This window comes from Prenolepis imparis, unplaced genomic scaffold, assembly GCF_030444845.1.
Source record: "Prenolepis imparis isolate NDT839.2.m4 unplaced genomic scaffold, iyPreImpa1.0 SCAF_1, whole genome shotgun sequence".
Taxonomy (NCBI): Eukaryota; Metazoa; Arthropoda; class Insecta; order Hymenoptera; family Formicidae; genus Prenolepis; species Prenolepis imparis.
The window spans coordinates 2,139,075-2,160,114 of record NW_028141159.1 but is presented as its reverse complement, the minus strand read 5'-3'; the positions used below and the strand labels follow the sequence as shown (position 1 = coordinate 2,160,114).

The 21,040-nt window shown below is 28.3% G+C and overlaps 1 protein-coding gene and 1 long non-coding RNA gene across 15 annotated transcripts in view; one reads left to right on the top strand and one right to left on the bottom strand.

Moving 5' to 3' along the window:
- The window catches only part of LOC145941835 (octopamine receptor beta-1R), a 71,002-nt gene extending 50,782 nt beyond the window's left edge, over positions 1-20,220 (bottom strand). The window contains exons 1-3 of one of the 12 annotated variants that reach the window (XM_083048198.1): positions 13,980-14,782; positions 13,427-13,734; positions 11,949-12,544 (exon numbers count right to left, since the gene is read on the bottom strand). The gene's annotated coding sequence lies outside the window, so the exon portion shown is untranslated. Of the gene's footprint in view, positions 1-7,190; positions 7,238-8,290; positions 8,313-11,948; positions 12,545-13,426; positions 14,783-20,199 lie in introns of those variants that run through there. The other 11 variants (XM_083048210.1, XM_083048175.1, XM_083048183.1 and 8 more) reach the window with 11 other exon arrangements.
- Positions 1-20,875, top strand: part of LOC145941969 (uncharacterized) — a 198,158-nt gene extending 177,283 nt beyond the window's left edge. For all 3 annotated transcript variants that reach the window (XR_014426268.1, XR_014426271.1, XR_014426270.1), the window contains one exon: positions 20,676-20,875. This is a non-coding gene — a long non-coding RNA (uncharacterized LOC145941969). The remainder of the gene's footprint in view (positions 1-20,675) is intronic.
- Positions 20,876-21,040: the final 165 nt, after the last annotated feature.

Sequence of the window (21,040 nt, the reverse complement as noted above, 5' to 3'; positions counted from 1 at the left end):
TGTGAATTTTGAAAGTAATATTACTTTATATATCGGCTATAATATACGCCTAGACTTTTTTTATAATTTAAAAGAACTTTATCATTTGAAATATAGTTTTAATTTAGTTAATTAATAACGGATACACATTAAACTAATAAAAATATTAAATTTCAATAATTGCATTATTAACACAAATTGTATATAATATACACAAAATTAATATAACTTTTTCTAAATTTATTAATTGAAAATTAGTTAAAGTGTTTATAAAATTATAATTTAGTACAATTTTTTATCAAAGAAAATAATTGTAATTAAAGCCTTTCCATTAATTTTATGTACGATTATAAAACTTTATTAAAATTAGCTGATTAAAAATTGTCTTATAGCCTGAGATATTAAAACAATTAATTATTTTATTAGAGATATATTATCTCTCGTTTTCGCAATAGTACGATGTACTTCATTAAAGTTTGGTAATTAAAAATTAACAAATGCTTAGGAATCTGAGAGTATTCAATAATTTCATTGTTGAAGGAATCATATTCACACATACATACATGCATACACAGTATTTTATACGCCCCAAAGTTCAATGCTCGTTTTTTGTTTACATATAGTTTGTATATACATATACATGCCGTACACATAACTTGTTGTCATTCACGCGGTGAAATTTTAACGAGAAGGTAATGGTGCGACATGATCCATGTCGTCATAATAATAATATCTCTCGAGATATAATCGCAATAAAAATATCGGGAGGAATTAAAAATTATTTAATATTAACAAGAGCATAATATAATACATTTTCAATACACAAATTCCGCGAAGCATACGTATTATTAATAGACAGTTAATATATCATGCCATTTACATAATTACTTGGATCAAATAGTCCGTCGCGATACTCTTATACGTGTCGTTTATCATAAGAGTTAATTAAATGCATAACACTTTATGAATCGCTAATCTAGAGACATGATTCTTCGCGAGCAATTAGAAATTTTCAATCCGCACGATTAATTAAATTGCACGATCATGGCGCGAAATAAATAATTATCAAACTAAATATCTTTTGCGATATATTTTCATTTCAAATAAGAATCAAAGTGTGACGGAAAAATTATTGTGTTCTATTGAAAAATTCTCTCACAGACGATCATTATTTCTTCAAATACTCGGATCTATGTAAATATGTTTTACATTGCGCTTTAAATTTCTCGCCGATTTTGAAATAATTTGTTAATTATTTTCCGATTCAGAACACGCAGATTTACACGAATCGCAGAATCGATAGATTAAAATAGCAGAGAGTCGTGATATATTAATTTCTGTATAATATATTAATTTGAAATCTAAGGAACACTCAATAATATGTCGCATTTATTTTATAGTATTAAATATGTATATATTTTGTAGTATAGAGATAACTATTATTATGGTATTTGACGCTTGTTTTTATAGCGCGTTGTTATTGTATGTGTAATCCTATAATCATTCGCACGGCTAAATTCGGACGAGCAAACAGCTGCGCGAATCCATGTATCTCTCGATCATTTTCTATTATTATACTTGTGTTGTTAATTAACTCTCACGATAAGCGATACGTAAGAATATGAAAATGACGATTATTTGCTCTAAATAACGAAATGCCATAATACATTTGACAGTTTATTAATAATACCTTTATGTATATTTCATATGGGATTTGTGCGTTGAAAATGTACAACGATTGCAATATTGAATTTTAATTATGTGTACATTTTCTGACGATCAATTGTGATTTGATTAACCATTAAATCAACTCGTGCAGTATTGTCGGGATATAAATGGTTTGTGAATTTTTAACGTTTTCGAGTGTCGAACGGAGCATAGTTTTGAGTGACGTGTAATAATAGTCGTATTTTGTTATTGTTCGTGCGATTATAATTAACCGTGTTTTTGCATGTGAGTGCCACGAAGGAACAATGAAAAACGAACGAGAAAGAAGAAGAAGGTCCAGGAAATATTAAACGGAACAACCGTAAAGTAAATAAGAATTTTTTAAATTTATATTAAAATTAATTATTAAATTTAATAAACAATTAGTCAATATGAGTTGGCTCTGAGAGCCTGGGCGCGGTTAATAAAGCACATATTTATACATATATTTAATAGATAAATTTAATATAAAGAAAATTTACAAATATAATGATAGCGGATATGTTTAAATTTAATTTATATTAAATAAATATTACTTATTAATTTATTACTATTTATTTATTTGAAATTAATTATTCGTTTATCTCATGCATTATATGTATAAGAAAATAATTTAAAATTATTCAATTTAAATATTATTATGCAAAATAATACATATTTTGGATATCGCTTTATAAATATTTTAAATATATTAAATATATTTGTATTTTATTGATTGCAACGTCGATCCGATATATTGCGCATTCTATTGTATATTCTCATAAATGTATATTCTCGTGTAAATTCGTTATCTCTATACTAAAATATAATAAAACTTTACCAGTGCGATGCGCACCAGCGGAGTTGATTAACATCATAGTCTGTAAAATATCATATGTAGTCATGTGCGTCCTAAAATTCATGAAGTGAAATATGCCGTAATAAATATTTCAAGTACGCTATTATTACTGTACGTACGATTCATGACAGACCATAGCTGTTTAAATGTAACACAGTAAATCAGCCAGTTTTAAACCACTATATTTTAAAAACTATTTCTTGACATAAAAACATTCTAAATTACTTAATTATTAATTATTTTAGTTTTAAGGAACTTTTTTGTTATAATTTTGTTTCGCGAATTTAGGAACAATATATATAATATAATTTTATTAAAATTTTATCACACAAGAATGGTTATAAAATTAAAAATAAATTTATATTTAAAAGACTTACAATTTAAATTTTAATAATTCCAGAGAAATATTTTACCAAAGGCAATTTTCCATCTGCATTTGATTATATGGATTAAAATCAATTCAATTCAAATATTTTAATATAAAAAATATATATTTATCTACTTATTTACGTAATAATATAATAAATTTTATTAAATAAAAATTTATTAATATTAATAAATTAATTGTAATATTTCATTAATATTAATAAATTAATTGTTATAATATTTCAATTGTATTAATTTTATTATTTGAGAAAAACTAAAAATTAATAATATTATAACTTTGCATTTACATAACTAATTTTACAAAATTCATCGAGCAAAAAAGTTGTGATATTTCTAAAAGTCCAATTTTAATATTTGAAAGTTCAAATTTTAAAGATTTTGATAGTATCTGAAGTTTTAAATATCATTAATCGCTGTAAATTTATCACTGGCTGAATTTCTTTATCGTAAATATTCGCAACTAATTTGGATTATCCACAGTCAATGTATTTAAATGTATTCCAGCATGTATGAGTACATAATCCGCGTTAAAAGGCCGTTGATTTACCAGAGGAATATGCTTGTATGTTCTACGCAAAATTGGATTTACACGGCGAGAGACGCGCGAGAATAACAAATCGCAACAATACAATATAATGCTAAAGTAATATGTTGTATATGAATAAGTAATATGTATATCAGGCAAAATGAAAATAATAAATGCAAATTAACACGCGGTCAAACATTATGTTCGTAGAACAGCTAAAACTTTATTTCAAACTCGATCTAGAATTTAATTATTACGACGCTCCCCCCCACACATACATCGAGATTACACCACATGAAAATTCAATTATCATGAGCGACATATAAATAATGTTAACAATATTAACAGTAACAAGATATAAATAACGATAATGGATATAAAATTTAATAAATGGATACTGTAAATATATAACGATAAAGAATTTAATATACGAGGGCAGTTCGATAAGTCAGTGACTTTTACAAGATATGGCACTCAAATCGCAATCTAATTTTATTTCTGATATTTACCATCTTATTTAAGTATACACACCAAGTTTCAAGTAGATCTGTCAAATAGAAATTTTTTGACAGCGTTCTAAAGCGGATAAGTTTGTGTTTTTTGCTAAAATGGAAAAAAGTGAATTTCGTGTGCTAATAAAACATTACTTTTTGCGTGGAAAAACCATTAAGGAAACTGAAGAAAAGCTAAAAAAGTATTATGGGGACTCTGCTCCGTCGCATGGAATGGTTCACAAGTGGTTCACTGAATTTCGTTGTGGTCGTCCAATACAATATCATGGATTTTATTGACTGTTTCTTCAGTTGTGACCTCATTCGGACGTCCCGGGCGCTCAGCATCATTCGTGCTTGTACGACCACAACGAAATTCAGTGAACCACTTGTGAACCATTCCATGCGACGGAGCAGAGTCCCCATAATACTTTTTTAGCTTTTCTTCAGTTTCCTTAATGGTTTTTCCACGCAAAAAGTAATGTCTTATTAGCACACGAAATTTACTTTTTTCCATTTTAGCAAAAAACACAAACTTATCCGCTTTAGAACGCTGTCAAAAAATTTCTATTTGACAGATCTACTTGAAACTTGGTGTGTATACTTAAATAAGATGGTAAATATCAGAAATAAAATTAGATTGCGATTTGAGTGCCATATCTTGTAAAAGTCACTGACTTATCGAACTACCCTCGTATGTATAATAAACGTATGTAAATAGAGGTGCTATCAAAAACATGTCACATACAAAGTTAACACAATTTTCTCTCATGTTTAATATTTAATCAAACTTCAAACTGATACATTTACTTTTTCTCATTTTCCATGATATGCTAAAAATAATCCATAAATTTTCTAGATTTTTTATTCAAATGTGCTGTTCGCGTATTTTAATACATGCAGACGTATAAAAATATATTATCATCTTAGTGTCAACATCATAATACAAATTTTATTAACACAATGTCTTAATATTATATTTTTTAATATGTGCATGTTATTTTTATGTATATAATTTGTATTTTTTATTATTAATATTATTATTCATAATATAATTATTTATAAAAAGTTATTTATCTAACATAATCTCTTATTAAAACTTTGTATTTTTATTTTTATTATTATTTGCAATCTTATTTATTTATTATTATTATTATTATTATTATTAATATATATTCTAGTAAAAATATTGACACTAGTTCTAAAACTCTGACTTATGTATTTTATACGTTATTCTATATTATAATTCTATATTATATGTATTTATGTTCTTCTCACAAACGTCAACAAATTCTTAAAATAAATATGAGAGATCTATTTGTTTCCAAAATATAGTTTTATAAATATATAAGGTCATCCATTTTAGTTACACTCTCTTATTAACTTATAACTCCATACTTATATGCATCTCTGTGCTATTTTATATATATCCAGAAGATATATGAGAAAGTACACACACATACACAAACACACACATACATTTAAAACGAACATCCGGTCGATTGAACGCAAGAAAATCTTCTATCATGTAAAATGAATCAGGCTGAATGATAGAAAATGAAAAGCGATAGAATAATATATCATTGACGTTTCTCTTCATATTAAGAAATTTACGTTTCTATTATAAAAAGCTCGCTTCATTTCTATCGGCTCTTCTATTTTGGTACAAATTGAATTAAAATTGGATGCAATTTTTTGCGACTGTAATGCGAAATGTTTTGTTCGATTTTTATAGATTTGCTTGAATATAAAATGTCCTAGATAGCTAACTTTTATCCGAGGATTTTTTCAAATAATTTGTTGATTTATCTGTAATAAAAACATCAATGCAATTATTGATGAATCTTTTATTTTGACACATCAATTATATATTTTTTCAATTATAATCTAATAAATAAAAATTTTTCTATTTAAATTTTATCTTTTTAATATTGTAATTAAATTTTTTAGTTAATTTTTTAAATTAATTTTTTAGATAAAAATATTTTTTAATTTGATTTCCAAAATTTAATTTTTAAGAAAAACTTTTCTAAATAAAAAATAAATAAGTAAAAAGAATAAAATAAAATTCGATTGAATGATAATTTGAGAAAAACCTAGCATGTGTTTTCCTATTAATGCATTAAATATCTTGTTAATGTATTATTGATTTTCACAAGTTTTAAAATAAAGAAAAAAAAGAAAATATTTCTACAAAATTATTTCGAGATCTTTAATATTATTTAAATAAATATGCGAATAAGATGGAATTAAATAGAATAAGCTTTGCTTGTGTGTATATGTGAGAGATTAGTCTAGTGTAGGTATATAACATTTTTATTTGCAATATATATTGTTAAACTAATTATATCTGTGAAATGTGAGAAATGTCATTGTCAGAATTTTAGAACTATTTTGAAAAATTCATAAAAAATCGGCGACAACGATGAAAAAAAAGAAAATATACTGTGAAGTTTATTATATACATTCACTTCATCGTGTCATGATGAAAATTCTGCAACGATGGAGAAGTTGGCGCGCGAATAATTTTTCTCACGCGAGAAAAATCGCTCTTTTTTTGTTATTAACTCGACTAATAATTTCCCGGAACACGAAACGTGTAACATAATTGTTAGCGTGGAATAATTACGCAAATCACGGCCGTTTGAATGCAATTTATGCGCTTAGCTATACTTTTTGTAATTATATCCTGCCCATTAATAATTTTATCATAAAACAATTTTCTCTTTCTTTCTCTTCTCTCTCGCATATTTCTAGAATTGTACAAATTAATATTGGTTATTAATAATTTTAAATATACTTTTTATTTCTTTTAATTTTTTATTAATAATCTGTTTTATTATTAATTTGTATCATTTTTAATCTTGTGATGTAACATATATTTTAATATTTTATATTGTTTGAAATATTAATTCAAAAAATTAATAAAAAATATATATACATATATATAATTATTATTCATAATAATATAAAAAATTATTAATTATTATATGTATATTTTAATACTGCTATCACTATATACATTTCAAAATTTTTAGAAATAGTGATAAAGAGATTCTACATATGTTTAGACATTATTATACATATATACCTGTCGCAAGATGTCGCATCTCTTAAGATATCTAAAAAAAATAATTCAAAAGGGATAAATAATCACCGAGAGTTATTGATAGCTTCGAAGATAAAACGCGAAGGAGGCAATTGAAATGTGAAACGCGCGAAAGTAAAGTGAGCGTACGTTGACGTCGTGAAATCGGCTTACCTCATTTCTCGCTTTGCTTCGCGTCGGATCAAACGTGTGGATGTTCTACTGGAGCGCGGCTATAAAGTACCATCGCGTCGGGCGCTCATCGTCATCGCAGTCATTTTCTGCGTTTGAGCTATGAAATCCGAACACGCAATACGAGACGTCGTTCGCGCGAATCACCACGATTTTTGTTTTCACCTCGCGATTCGACATAATAATAATTCCGGATCCTTTTGCATCGAAAAGCAGCGCGAGGAACGCGCGCGTACTCGGTATCATCCTCGACGCGAACTGCGGTGTCAATTTCAGAACGAATATTGAACAAATTGGAAGAGGGTGGCGCGCAGCATCAAGTTAAATCAACATATAGGAGAATAAAAAATTGAAGTTGAATCGAAAATAAGAGAGAAGAAAAATATTTTATTCAGCGTACGCGTCGCGCGCAAACATAAGCTGTGCAAATATTATGTACAAATTAAATGGTGTATATAATATATATATATATATATATATATATTGTTTCTTTCTATTTCCAATTTTCCAATTTAATTTTATAATTAGTTTTATGCCATATATTGGATGTCGTAAAATCGACTTATCGTTTTCTCCCATCGAGTTATAGACGCGTGGATATTCCACTGACGCGACTACAAAGCATCGCCACCCCCGGTTTCCGTCATTTCTGTGTTTCCGTTTGTGAGATACGAGCGTGGAATTCAAGGCGTTGTTCGCGAATCACGATTTCCGCCTTCGCGACGCGATTCGGCATAATAATCCGGACTCTCGCGTCATCTTCGATACGAACGGCGTCGTTTATTTTAAGGCGAATGTCAAACGACTTAAAGCTGCGCGCGGTCTGGAAAGTATATTTATAAGATTTATATCTTTAAAAAGTAATAAATATTAGGCCTTTTCTCGAGCAGGAAATAAATAAATAAAGTGACGATGTTAATGTCTAGTATTGTAACTTAATTTATTTAATGCGGAACGTTTCGTGCATTTACTTATGACTTCTTCAGCCGCAATTCAATCTACAAGTATGATACAAATTTAAAAAAATTTTTTTATATATAAATTCTTATTAATCTTACAAACTATTAATGTGTATATGTTACCCATGTATACGATCACATTTTCTCAGTCCTTATTTTTCTTCGAGTATGTCAACCAGTAAAATATAAGTACGGAAACAGAAGTAAAAAGACTATTGGTACGAATAACATGTTTTTTAACTTGACCGAAGCTTAGTATGTCTGACAATGATATCAATTTCTAGCGGTGGTATTCTTATATCTATGTCGAGTATATGACTAAGAGGCAATTAGAACACAATATTATTTGTTTATTTTTTATTATTTACACCGAATCGAGTAACGGAAAGTAAGAAGGATCTAGATATTCGCTATCTTCCATCACATTAAGCCCGTTTTTTTGTCGTTTTATGAAAATGCTTTCTGAGATCAACCTCTTATAGTAATTCGTTTCGTGATCCATGATCTTCATATTATCCCAATCAAATTCATGATTGTTTTCAACAATGTGTTGAGTGACCACAGAGCGTTTTGTCTCATTTTGTCTGATGTTTGACATATATTCCTTAATTCTAGTTTATAACCGCCTCTTAGTCTGTCCTACGTATGACGCTGTACAATCTTTGCATTTGATTTTATATATTACATTATTATTTAAATTTGTTGGAGAAAAAAAATTTTTTTAAATTTGTATCATACTTGTAGATTGAATTGCGGCTGAAGAAGTCATAAGTAAATGCACGAAACGTTCCGCATTAAATAAATTAAGTTACAATACTAGACATTAACATCGTCACTTCATTTATTTATTTCCTGCTCGAGAAAAGGCCTAATATTTATTACTTTTTAATTTCTAATTATCGAGCCAATTAATAATTGTATTTATATCTTTGTTATATTTTTTTTTTGTCATATTTTGATATATTATTTGCTCGATATTTTGCTCATTTGAATATAAAATTATGTGAGACAATAATAGCTAAAAGTTTAGGAGACATTTTACAGTGAATCAGGCATGCAAATTTTGCGGATATTTGAATTCGAACCTAGACGTGTTTTAGTTCGTCAATGAAAAATGGCCAGTCGCGGTACGCAACTTTATTCAAATGACGGTAATAGGATTCGTGAATATGGAAATTTACGACCGAATCTCCGTGTAGAACATGACTGAACTCTCGTAATAAGAAATCGCGGAAGTGAATAATGCACGATGAAATTTGAAAAGTTTACGTATTTTCAAAGCAAGAACTTGTTAAAAAGTCAAAACTGTGTTAAATAGCTTCGTGATATTCCTGTTGGAAAATCATCGAACACTTGTAATATTACATTTTTCTAACAACGTATAAATAAGTTATATAAAAAAGTACAGTATGTGTATAATAAAGTTTAAAATTAAAAAATAATATATGCATAAACATGTCGTGAAATTTTATCGAAACTTTTATTTACCAGAATTTTCAATATTCTATTATATGTATATGTTTAACAAAATTAAATAATTAAATCTATATATTTACTGGTATTTTTAAATTAATTAATATAATTAAATCAAAAATCTTATATTGAAAAATAATATAATTTTACATTAATTTTAAATATATATGTATATATTAATTATATATGTAGGTATTATATAATTATATATATTATATATATAATTATATATATATATTAATGATATTATAGTAAATAAAATTTACATATTTGCAATTCTTGTCTTGATCTACACAAGGTCATTGGCATCGACTATTATAATCCTGTTTCGACTTTTTCTTTAAGACGGGAAGCTTTACAACGCTAAAATGTATTCTTAGAGAAAAAATCGCTTCTATTATTACATTTAGCCATTTACCACAAGCATACGAACATTCAAGCCTACAGTATACGTATATGTTATGTATAACCAGATTGTAGAAAGGTATCGCGATGCCTTTGATACCCACGTGACACTGTAACCTTATGAAAATTTTAAAGGCGAAATGATTTCCTCCAACAGTACACGGTATAGTTTTTAAACATTATTTTTTAATTATTTTTTAGGATGTAATCTTCCATTAATTTGTTCATAAATATATATTTCTTTACATTGAAATTTATTTTTATGGCATTATACCATCTTTATTAATTATGAAGGGAAGTATATATAACTAAATATGAAAATCTGTAATTAAAGCTTAGACGCGAGCTGTAATTTTTTTTTTAGAATTCTATTTATAATTTGTTTATGTTAAATTAATTAAATGTTCTTGAATCAAAATATATATATTATCAAAATTATATTATTTTTTAATTATTATTTTAACATAATCTAAAATTATTTCTCTATCCATATAATTATACTTATTAATACATATTAATGCTTATTAATTATTAAATCGATAGAAAAGATTAAAGATGAAAGTCTGGTGTTGAATTTAGCCTTGAGTTTATAGATCACGTATGAAAGATGGGATTTTTAAATTGAGAAGGTGAGTTTTACCGCGCGTTATGAATAATGGAAGCTGTTTATATTCTCAGCAACTAAAACGTAACCATGAAAATAGATATATGAGCAATAATGTGTTTCAAGGTGGAGGCAGCTCTCAACATTTATGTGTCAGCCACATCGAAAATCGATCGGCACGTATAAAACGAACGCGACGCGACGCGATTGTTTTAACCAGAAAATTACGCCGATTCGCCAAATAATTCGATTCGTTGCGTTTGCATATTTATTATATATATTATAGTGGCGCATTATACGAATACACATAATGTTTGATGTAATCGTGAAAAAAAATTTCAATTATCGATATCGACATTTGAAAATCGATTTCAATATTAGCATCACGGCTGCAACGGAGATTTAAATGAAGCTTTTGTAATAGAACGGTGAAATATTGCATCCAACATCTTGCGCTTGCACACTCATATACACACACACACACAAAGATAAAATCCATTTTAAATGATTTATAATTTATGATAGAGAATTTGAAATAATTCTATTTATAATTTTATATGTCGCGTAATGCAGAAAATATTTAAAGAATTGATACATATGCAACTACGCATTTCAAATTGCACATATATATATATATACATATATATATCTATATACACGACCTAATTAAACAATTATAAGTAAAATTATCCTGAAATCTACGGCGAATTATAAATTGTCTAAAGTATCTTTAATTAATTAAATGGAAGACTGCGCGTAACCACATAAAATCTTATTAAATTTTATTAAACCACATAAAATTTTATTAAATATTTTAAACATAATAATTAAATATAATATTAAATTAAAGTTAAATAATTAAACGGTTAGGTTAGGTTCAGTTAGGTTTTAATTATATTTTTTACAAATTTTTAAAAGTTTAAATTATTACATGATATTTATATTGTAGATTCTTTAAAAAATATTCATAAAGTATTTCTTTTTCATTGTTAAATATAGATCTATCTCACATTACTCTATCTTTTTAAAAATTCTTATACTATGCGTATTATGCGATTACGCTGAATATTAATTATAATAATATTTACATTCATGAATCCATTATATTCATTGCACTTATCGAATTAACATAATAGTCGTTGATAAAACATGTGCGCGATTCCATAGATATTAATAAATAGCAATAATATAGATTAGTTAATGTCAGAGATAAATACGCGAATGCACTTGTCGCGCATGGAAGACGAATAACACTCGTATTTCGTCTATATTTTAGCTATATTAGATATAATGTCTTACCTGAGGATTCTCTCAGTTGGTTTACATTTTCCGATCTAGCTACTTCCAGCGCGTCTTGCCCACAAGAAAAAATCAATTTATAGTATTTTAGTTTCATGTTTCAATGTTCCACTCGCACACATAAATAATGTCATAATGTCTTTCACGTTGATTAATCGAGATTCCGGGAGATAAAGACATCTTCCGATATTATACGTTTCAGTTATTATACGTTTGAGATTATTCGATTCGACGTTATTATTTCTTCTTTTTATATCTTGTTATTGTTTCATTACATTTATTTTCCTTCTGATATTTTTTGCTCTCTCAGTTACATTTATTTAATTACTCATTAGCTCCTCAGTTGTATTTATATTCGAGTTATTTCTTCAGTTATTTGATCACATTCTGCTCGCACTGTTTATTAAGAAAGTGAAACTTTTTGTCTTTCAATGGATGGTTCGTGGAAAAGCATTGTGCGACACAAAGTAAATTTCATTGAGCTTATATTCTATTGAATGAGCAGACAGTGTTGTTTGCAAATAGTCTTAGCGGAAATATGCGACTGAGTCGATGAATTAATCGCCTTTGCTGTTGCATAATATACTGTATAAATACTATTAATTCGTATTATTTACACAGCTATATATATATATATATATATGATTGTGAATAAAATTATGAAATCGCATTGATAATTTTGCTACCAAATATCATATATTTATAACATTACGATTTGCTGAATAAATTATTTATGTATAATAACATCATATATACACCAATCTCAAATTAAAATCGTAGTATTACATTAATAGCACAAGAGCTATAGACTCATAAATCATTTTCTCTTATTATTCGGATTTTACATCAAAGAGCCTTTTTATTAAACTCGTATTATTCTATTTTAAAAATGAATGAATTTTAGAATAATGACATAGATCAAAAGATAATTTCTCATGTCGATGAATAATATAATCGGAAAATAATTTCTGTCTGTTTTATCAATTTAAAGTCTATGAAATTACGTAAAGAAAAGTAATTTTTTTATCTGTATTTCTTTTTCACAAATAGATTGGTAGCGAAAATATTAATTATTAATGCGATAAATATTAAGAAACTATATGTGCGATTATTATCCGCGTTGTTGCTTCGAATTAAAAATTAAAAAATATTAAACTGTGAAAGTTGTCCATGAAAATATCGGCATATTTGTCATTATTATAGATAGTACAGCATAGACAACGTGTCGCATTTAATAGATGGCTAGCGTAATTACAAAATATATCGAATGCCAATGTTACAACATTAATGCCTTTGATCTAGAATAGGCCATCTCTAATTAATTTATAATTTATTAAACGAATTTTTCATTAATTGTCAGTTAATATTCCCTAAATGATATATCGCAAGGAGCACTTTCTCAGAGCGATAAATTTAAAACGTGCAATCTACATGAATCGATCTTGTAAAATCGTCGATGCGTATTAGAAGATAGATACCTCCTTTGTACAAACACTTAATGCACTGTCATCTTCCGAAACTTCGCACGAAGTCGCACCTCGTCACGGTACCCGCACTATCACAGATATCACACGAAACACGTGGTCGGGATTAGCAAAGACAGGCTTCTACCTTCTCGAATGTCCGCGTGTACTTAACACATCGCGGTATAAACAGAATCCTCGTCCTCCTCATCCGTTATCCGTCTTCTCGCAAATAGAGAACGTATACCAGTTCTATAGTTGTCAACTTTTTCTTTACAAAATGTATTGTAATCGAGATATTAATGGTGCTTAGATCTGAAACACTGATCATCGATTACGAGCAACGAGGAAAGCACATGTAGTACCATCGGTGTATGATGAAAGCCGTGATTTGATTTATATCCGTCCTGATTAAACAAGAGAAATGTTTCGGCTGAACGGGGGGAAATGATATAATCTTCTCCAGTTTGAATAAATTAAATTTTGCTGGAAATTAATGCGCAGATCCCGTGAATGCTGATTATTGGAAATTTTAATAGAAATTGTTATTAAATTTCATAAAATATACACTCGGGAGAATTCCAGGACGTGTATATGATTATCGCGAAAGTTAGTGCATCAGCCTCGACTTATCGAACAAATATATCTCTTCAGCAACTGTTATAGTTTTCACTATCAATCATTGTCAGTCTATTAATTAGAGAAATGTCTTCAGCATTTCTTTGCAATGTCCACACATAGAAAATCGAAGTCGAGTCATCATCATCATTGATCTATTAAATATCTTAAATATCTCTTGCGTTCGCGGCAAGATAATGTTCAGGAGCGGAAGATCAGAGTTAGAACGTCAGTCTTAAACGAGACACTTCTCGGATTCATTGACTCATATGCTGACATTAGGATATCCAGGAACAGTGGATTGAAATTAGACCATTGATTAGTCATCATTGATCTCTCCAACGACGGGATACGCATCCTCGAGTGCGACACCTCAATCTACCACTCAACATTTGTCACTGCGGATTCCTCTTACGGGAAAAAGAAAGATTTCGCTTTTACTCTAAGTAATTTTCGCGACGATGCATAATAACGAAGGCTCCCCATCGCCACGTGTTGTATCTTCTCTGTGAATATTCGCGAGATATATGTATCTGTGACAGAATTCCCGCATATATATCCCGGGCCCGGGCTAATGCTTTGCTTACACGACTCGAGAAGGCTTGGAGAGAGCCTGTCCAGGGAGAACGAAGACGAGCAGTTGAACGACGCGACACACAGTGGCCCGACGTGTGTGTGGCTAACACGGCTCGCGAGGCCGCAGTGAACTGTGGGTGGTCGCTTCAGAGGCTTTCCCGCTTTCCACCAGCGACGCACCACTGCGCCACCCTGTCTCTGCGTCTCTCACTCTGGCCCTCTTCGCCCCACATCGGATGGGGGTGCCGCTTCCACCTTCCTCTTCGAATCCCTCACTGCCACCACCCTGATCCACCCTGATCTCTCCCTCTCTCTTTCTCTCTACCTCTTTGCCAGCGAATTTCATGCCCAGTTCACCCTCTTTATCGTACTTCCACCACCCGAGCAGAGAAAGGTGATTTTCCGACGCCAACGAACGCCCGCGACTGCCACCTCCGCGAGGTCGACAGTGAATCTAATTCGCTAAAATCGAGACGTCAAGTCTCGGATCAGTCAGACATTGCGATTATCAACTATTTTGGGAACATCCGTACTAATCCATTAAAAATTGATTAGACGGCCAATTATTGTATAAAATATGAGATGCATTAGTACAGTATATAGAAAATATTTTAACAAAAGTTTAATTTTAATGTAAAATCAATCAGCTTATCAAAAAACTGTAATTATAAAGAGAGTATGTAAAGAACTTTTCTTGAGCAACCTAAACGAAATATTTTTTATCTAAATTACAATAAAAATGAAATAGAAATTATATGATTACATCACATATCGCTTAATTTCTGAAGCGTCCATACATATTTCAACAATATTTCAGTAATACGATCTTAAAGCAACATTTTTTTACTTTTCTAATAAAAATATTAATTAAAAAATTCTAATTAAGTTTAATTTACCACAATTAATTGTCTTTTTTAATCAGTTTCCGAAAGGAAAGTTATCTTTCGGTATTTCTGTTAGAAAAAGCGACTATATCTCGATCGATTTCGAGCGTGTCCGTAATCATCTAAAAATTGACACAAAGCTGCGAAGCGGAACTCATCAACTCTGTTGTACCATTTCCTACACACCTCTGTCTATCCTCTTGGCGTACAGATGTATAAGCATATGTGTCGTGTGTATAACGTGTGTGTATCGAGTGCATATGGCAGAGAACAGAAAAAGTTTAGCGCGATAAAATAAAGCGGGACGCGCGGAAGAAAATTGGATTGTCCGCCAGATAAAATGTCCCACATATGTATTCTAGATGCCAGAAGTCGCGTACTTCCTCCCTTTCATAAATAGTAAAAGTCAAAAATATAAATAAAAACGATTAATCTAAAATATAATAATATTGTATTACACGTAATATAATATAATTTAAATACACATTTAATCTCATTATGTTAAAATATAGCATTTTCGGTTGCGCGAATATTAAGAGACTATTAAAAATTTAATAAATCAAACTGAAGCAAAATATTTTACTTGTTTTTCTGTAGCCTCGATAAATGATTATACATTTAGGGAATTATTTTTCTCTCGGTTATCATACAATTTTTTTTAGATTTTTCGCCGTAGCTCTAATAAATCTCGTGTTTGTACGTCTCGTAAAATCGAAAAGTTTCTCCTTGCTAGCCGCGGGAAGAGTAAGTCCTGACAATTAATCCGTCTCGCAATTATTAATCATACCAACCGACTTGATTTTATCCGCCGTGGTGCGTGTATAAACAATCGATGGCTGTTGCGGTAACGAGGTTCGTTATTTTCGCCAATTAGAAGAGAAGAAAAATATTTTCGTGTCTTTTCGCAAACTTCTGCAAACTACGCGTCTGGAAGTAAGAAGTAAGTTTGCCGAGACACGAAAAAATATATATAAGTATTATGTATTATTAGAGTATAATTATTACTGTAATTATATATAAGTATATACATACATACATACATATATAAATATATATATATATATATATATATATACAGGGTGTTACAAAAGCATCGGATTTGCTTAGCACCATGCGATAGAGAATGAAAATCTAAGAAGATTTTTCCTCAATGAAAATGTCGAGGCATCAATAATTTTCGAGTTATAAGTGATTGAAAATGAAGGGCTTTTCGCAAAATAAACTTTATGGAATTAAATATTAACAAAACTGCATTCTTCAGTTAATTTCAGGTCGAGTTTAATTTAATAGAATTTTAATTTAAGGCTTAGTTACTAAGATATATGATGACAAAAATTGGGAACTTGCAAAAAATGATGACCTCCCTCGACATTTTCGTTGATGAAAAATCTTCTTAGATTTTCATTCTCTATCGCATGGTGCTAAGCAAATCCGATGCTTTTGTAACACCCTGTATATATATAGCATTTGTATATCGGATATATAAACAATTTTCAAGTATAATCTCTAAAAAAAACATATAAAAAAATATATATAATATATATAAATAAGAGAATACAACGACATAAAAAAAAAAGATTATTGACGGTATGTAATAATTAAATTTTTTTCAAAAGATGTATACATACATTAACGTAAACACATTACAAATAAATTCTCAGTTGTTTGAAAAAGCATTTAATTACATTACGCATCTATGCTTTGGCTTTTATTGGTTGTGATTATCATTCGTTATCGATTCTATTTATAAAACGTTGCATCTCCCTCCCCATTGTTAATTTGAAATGGATACAGTTTAACAAGTATATTTCTTCGTATTGTAAAATCGATTATCTAGTGTTTCTCTTAATTGCAATTGTTACAGATTTGTCTTTTTTTATTATTGTCTTCTTTCTTGAACCAAGCAAAACTAACAGTAAGTCTTTTATCTCGATAAAAATCCTTTTTCATGGAATTACAGCAAGAAATACAATAATATTCGGAAGTAGAAATAAAATCGGAATCTATGTATTTTCTCTCGCTCTGTGCTTTCTCTTTCTTTCTCTCTCTTTCTTTTTCTGAATTTTGATTCTTCGTGTAATAAAAAAAAATAAAAGGAAAACAAATTTTTATAGCAATATGTACAGTAGCGCGAATTTAGAGACGATAAACCGTATATATGTAAAACTCTTTGAACCTAAATACTTATAAATATGTAAATATGAAATTTCACTTAAAAAATGAATTTTTACGTAAAAAAATTAATTTCCATAGAAAGACAAAATTTAAACAAATTTAAATAAAAAGGAAATAAAAATCAGGATCAATCAAGAACGAGCATAGTATTTTTTCAACGCAATTGCAGAACTATAATAATATTAATAATACGTTCGCAATAAATGAGGTTTATTAATAATGGATTATACGTTTGCAAGAATATCTTATATTCATTAAATAATCAATGTTCGATTTTACATCAAACATATACAAATAAATACGCATTAACATAATTTCGGTGCAACACCAAAATTGTAAATTATTTGTAAATTGCGCCAATCGCAAATAATTAAACGACTCAGATGACAAATGATTTGATGCCTGTCGAGTATCGTTATAATTTCACTGAAATTATTGAAAATGGCACATATTAAACTTTATACTTCTCTTGAATATTTTTTATATATTTATAATAAAAATAAAATATAATCTCTTTCTACGTTTTTAATATTTTTATTCAATCTGTGTATATTTAAAATATTCTTCAATATTTATAGTAACAATTGCCAGCATATTTATACATTCATGAAATTTTTTGTTTTATGCAACCATTAAATCATTCATGATATTTGAATTATTAAGTTGAAAATAAACCTTTATTTCTTTAAGGAGATGTTTTTAAATTCTTTTCTATATTTATATATAATTTTTAATAATGATAGAGCATTTTATTTTTCTTTGGATACATTAAATATTTATATCCAATATTTTTCGAGAGATATTTAAAGTCACAAAACTTATAAAATTATACTTATAAAATGTATAGTCATATATTAAACTTTTAATTACTTAATTACTATTTATATAATATAATTCCTATTTTTAAAAATGCGAATTTAAGATGTTCGAAAATGAATTTTTCAATTTTTTTCTTATATTGTAAAAAGAAATATTTATAAAATAAAAAAAAATAATATAATAGACAGCTGTATCACACTTTTCCTGCAGCTATAAAAAAAAGATGACCCTCTTGTTATCTGGGTCTCGTTTCACAAATTGGAATGACATCAATTCGTGTACAGTCTCTCTAGTCACATATTCTTCGCCTTCTCTATAAATCTCTAAACGCTTATTCTCGATTTTATTATACGCAAAAATCGTTTTATAACGCATATGAAGATTGGTTTTAATAAAATATAATGGATAGAATTATTATTAATTATTACTATTAATATTATCAGCATATCTATTAAAAGTATTTATTAACGTATTTAGAAATATTACAAGGAATTATCAATTTTATTAGTTGTACAAATTATTTTATCATTATGTTTTATTATAGGTACATTATTTTGATTAAAATATGATTTAAATGCATGAGAAGAGGATAAATCTAATGATTAATTATAATATCAAAAGAGAGAAAAAGGGAAAGAAAAAGACTTTTTTATCTGATATATGTGTGTATATGTATAAATATTTTAATTATTATTTTTAGACATTTTTTTTTTTTAATTATTAATATATTTTTCTTATTTATATTAAAAAGTCTATGAAAAAAACATTTATTAATTATAATAGCATGCAGAAATAAAAAGATATCAGTATCCAATGCAATGCTTGACGTAAATTTTTTAAAAATCTTACTTGTTTTTCCAAACTATTTTTCTGAACGAAAAAAAGAAAGAATGATTATTTATTTTTGTCTTAGTATTTTGTTATTTATTAAATATTATTATTATTATGATGCTCGGTGAAGATTAAAATGGCAATAACTGAGGTAGGGTGTGACGCAAATTTCGGGGAAATCTCTATGTTTCCCCGGGTTATTTCCTCGACAAGGGAAGCAAGAGGGTGTCAAGGAAGAGATGAACTGCTTTTTCGTAGGCCCTTACATATTACAAAGCTACGTGACTAGATTATTGACGATGACCAGAGTAGTAAATATACTCAGATCTTGTCCATTTGCGACGAACATTATATTTTCAAGGAACTTATCGAAACCGGCAATCTCAAATTCCATTTAAATAATTGATTAAACAATTTGTTAATATTTACAGCTTTAAAAGATCCATAAAAATCAATGTTAAAAATAAGCAATTTATTCTGCTATGATGTGTGAATAGCACTTTTTCGTTTAACCTGATTTGAAAACTTTTTTTTTGATGCGATATTCTTGTAGATAACATGTGTGATATAGTCACAATTAGTAATTTTAATTTTTAATTTGACTTGATTTAACTTTTAATAGAATTTTCAAGGAGCTCCTTACATATGTGCGGAAATGGCTTTTTGAAAGCCAAAAGTCCATTTCACTGGAAGTTAACCTTTTACTTTTAAAGCAACGTTAAATACTTCTTACATAAATATTAACGCGTAGCGCTCTATTACTAATTCAATTAATTATAATTGGAAGTCTTCATAAAACTTTTTAATAACTAAATATAAATGGAAAATCTTTTTTATCCGTTAAATTGTTAACATGATATTTTAAAGACTAAAGAATGTACATACCTATACGTATGAAGTTTCGCGGAAAATCATCTTTTAAATCATTTATATTCTTCTCTTTCTTTGGGATATCTTCTTTCAGTTTCCGTAGAAATGTTGAAAAATAAGATGATGTACTTCATTATATCATAACGTAGTTTTTAATATTAAATTATTTTCTACGTTGCTGTGACCGAATAAATTCTCGATAGTCAATAAACACGGTATTTGCGACGAACGAATCCGTTCGACTAGCATGTTTACATGTAGATTGAAACTACATGAAGTCGGATTGAGATGCCGTTACAAACGAGTGACTTTGCTATCTCATGTTACGAGAGTATTATTACAAAAGTTATTATTATTACGAGAGTATCTCAGATTTACGACTTTGTTTGCACTAAAAAAACCAAGATATTTACCAAGAAAAATTTATTGTTAGAAATTGTTAGATAAAAACTTTGAACAGAGATATTAATATTAATTTTTTATTTTTATAGGGAGTTTTTTTCGACCAACCGCATCACTACCCAATTTTGAATTCTTGGAGGAATTTGCTGCTAATTTTCTTGATGAAGATTGAGGATCATATCATCCATCACGATTTCTTTATTGATCGCGATAAAATTGTAAGTTAACTTGAAAATTAAGTTTTATTCTAAGTTTTATCTCTAACAAAATTATATTACATATTTTGTAATTTAAGACATTTATTATAGTAAAATCTCATTTTGAAAAATTGTATTCCCTTAAGATTATTTTTGGAATAAAAATTTTACATGATAAAAAAATAATTTTTTCGAAAATTAAATAACATTATAAAAAAATAATAAAAAGAGAATTTTTTAATTTACAAAGATTAATA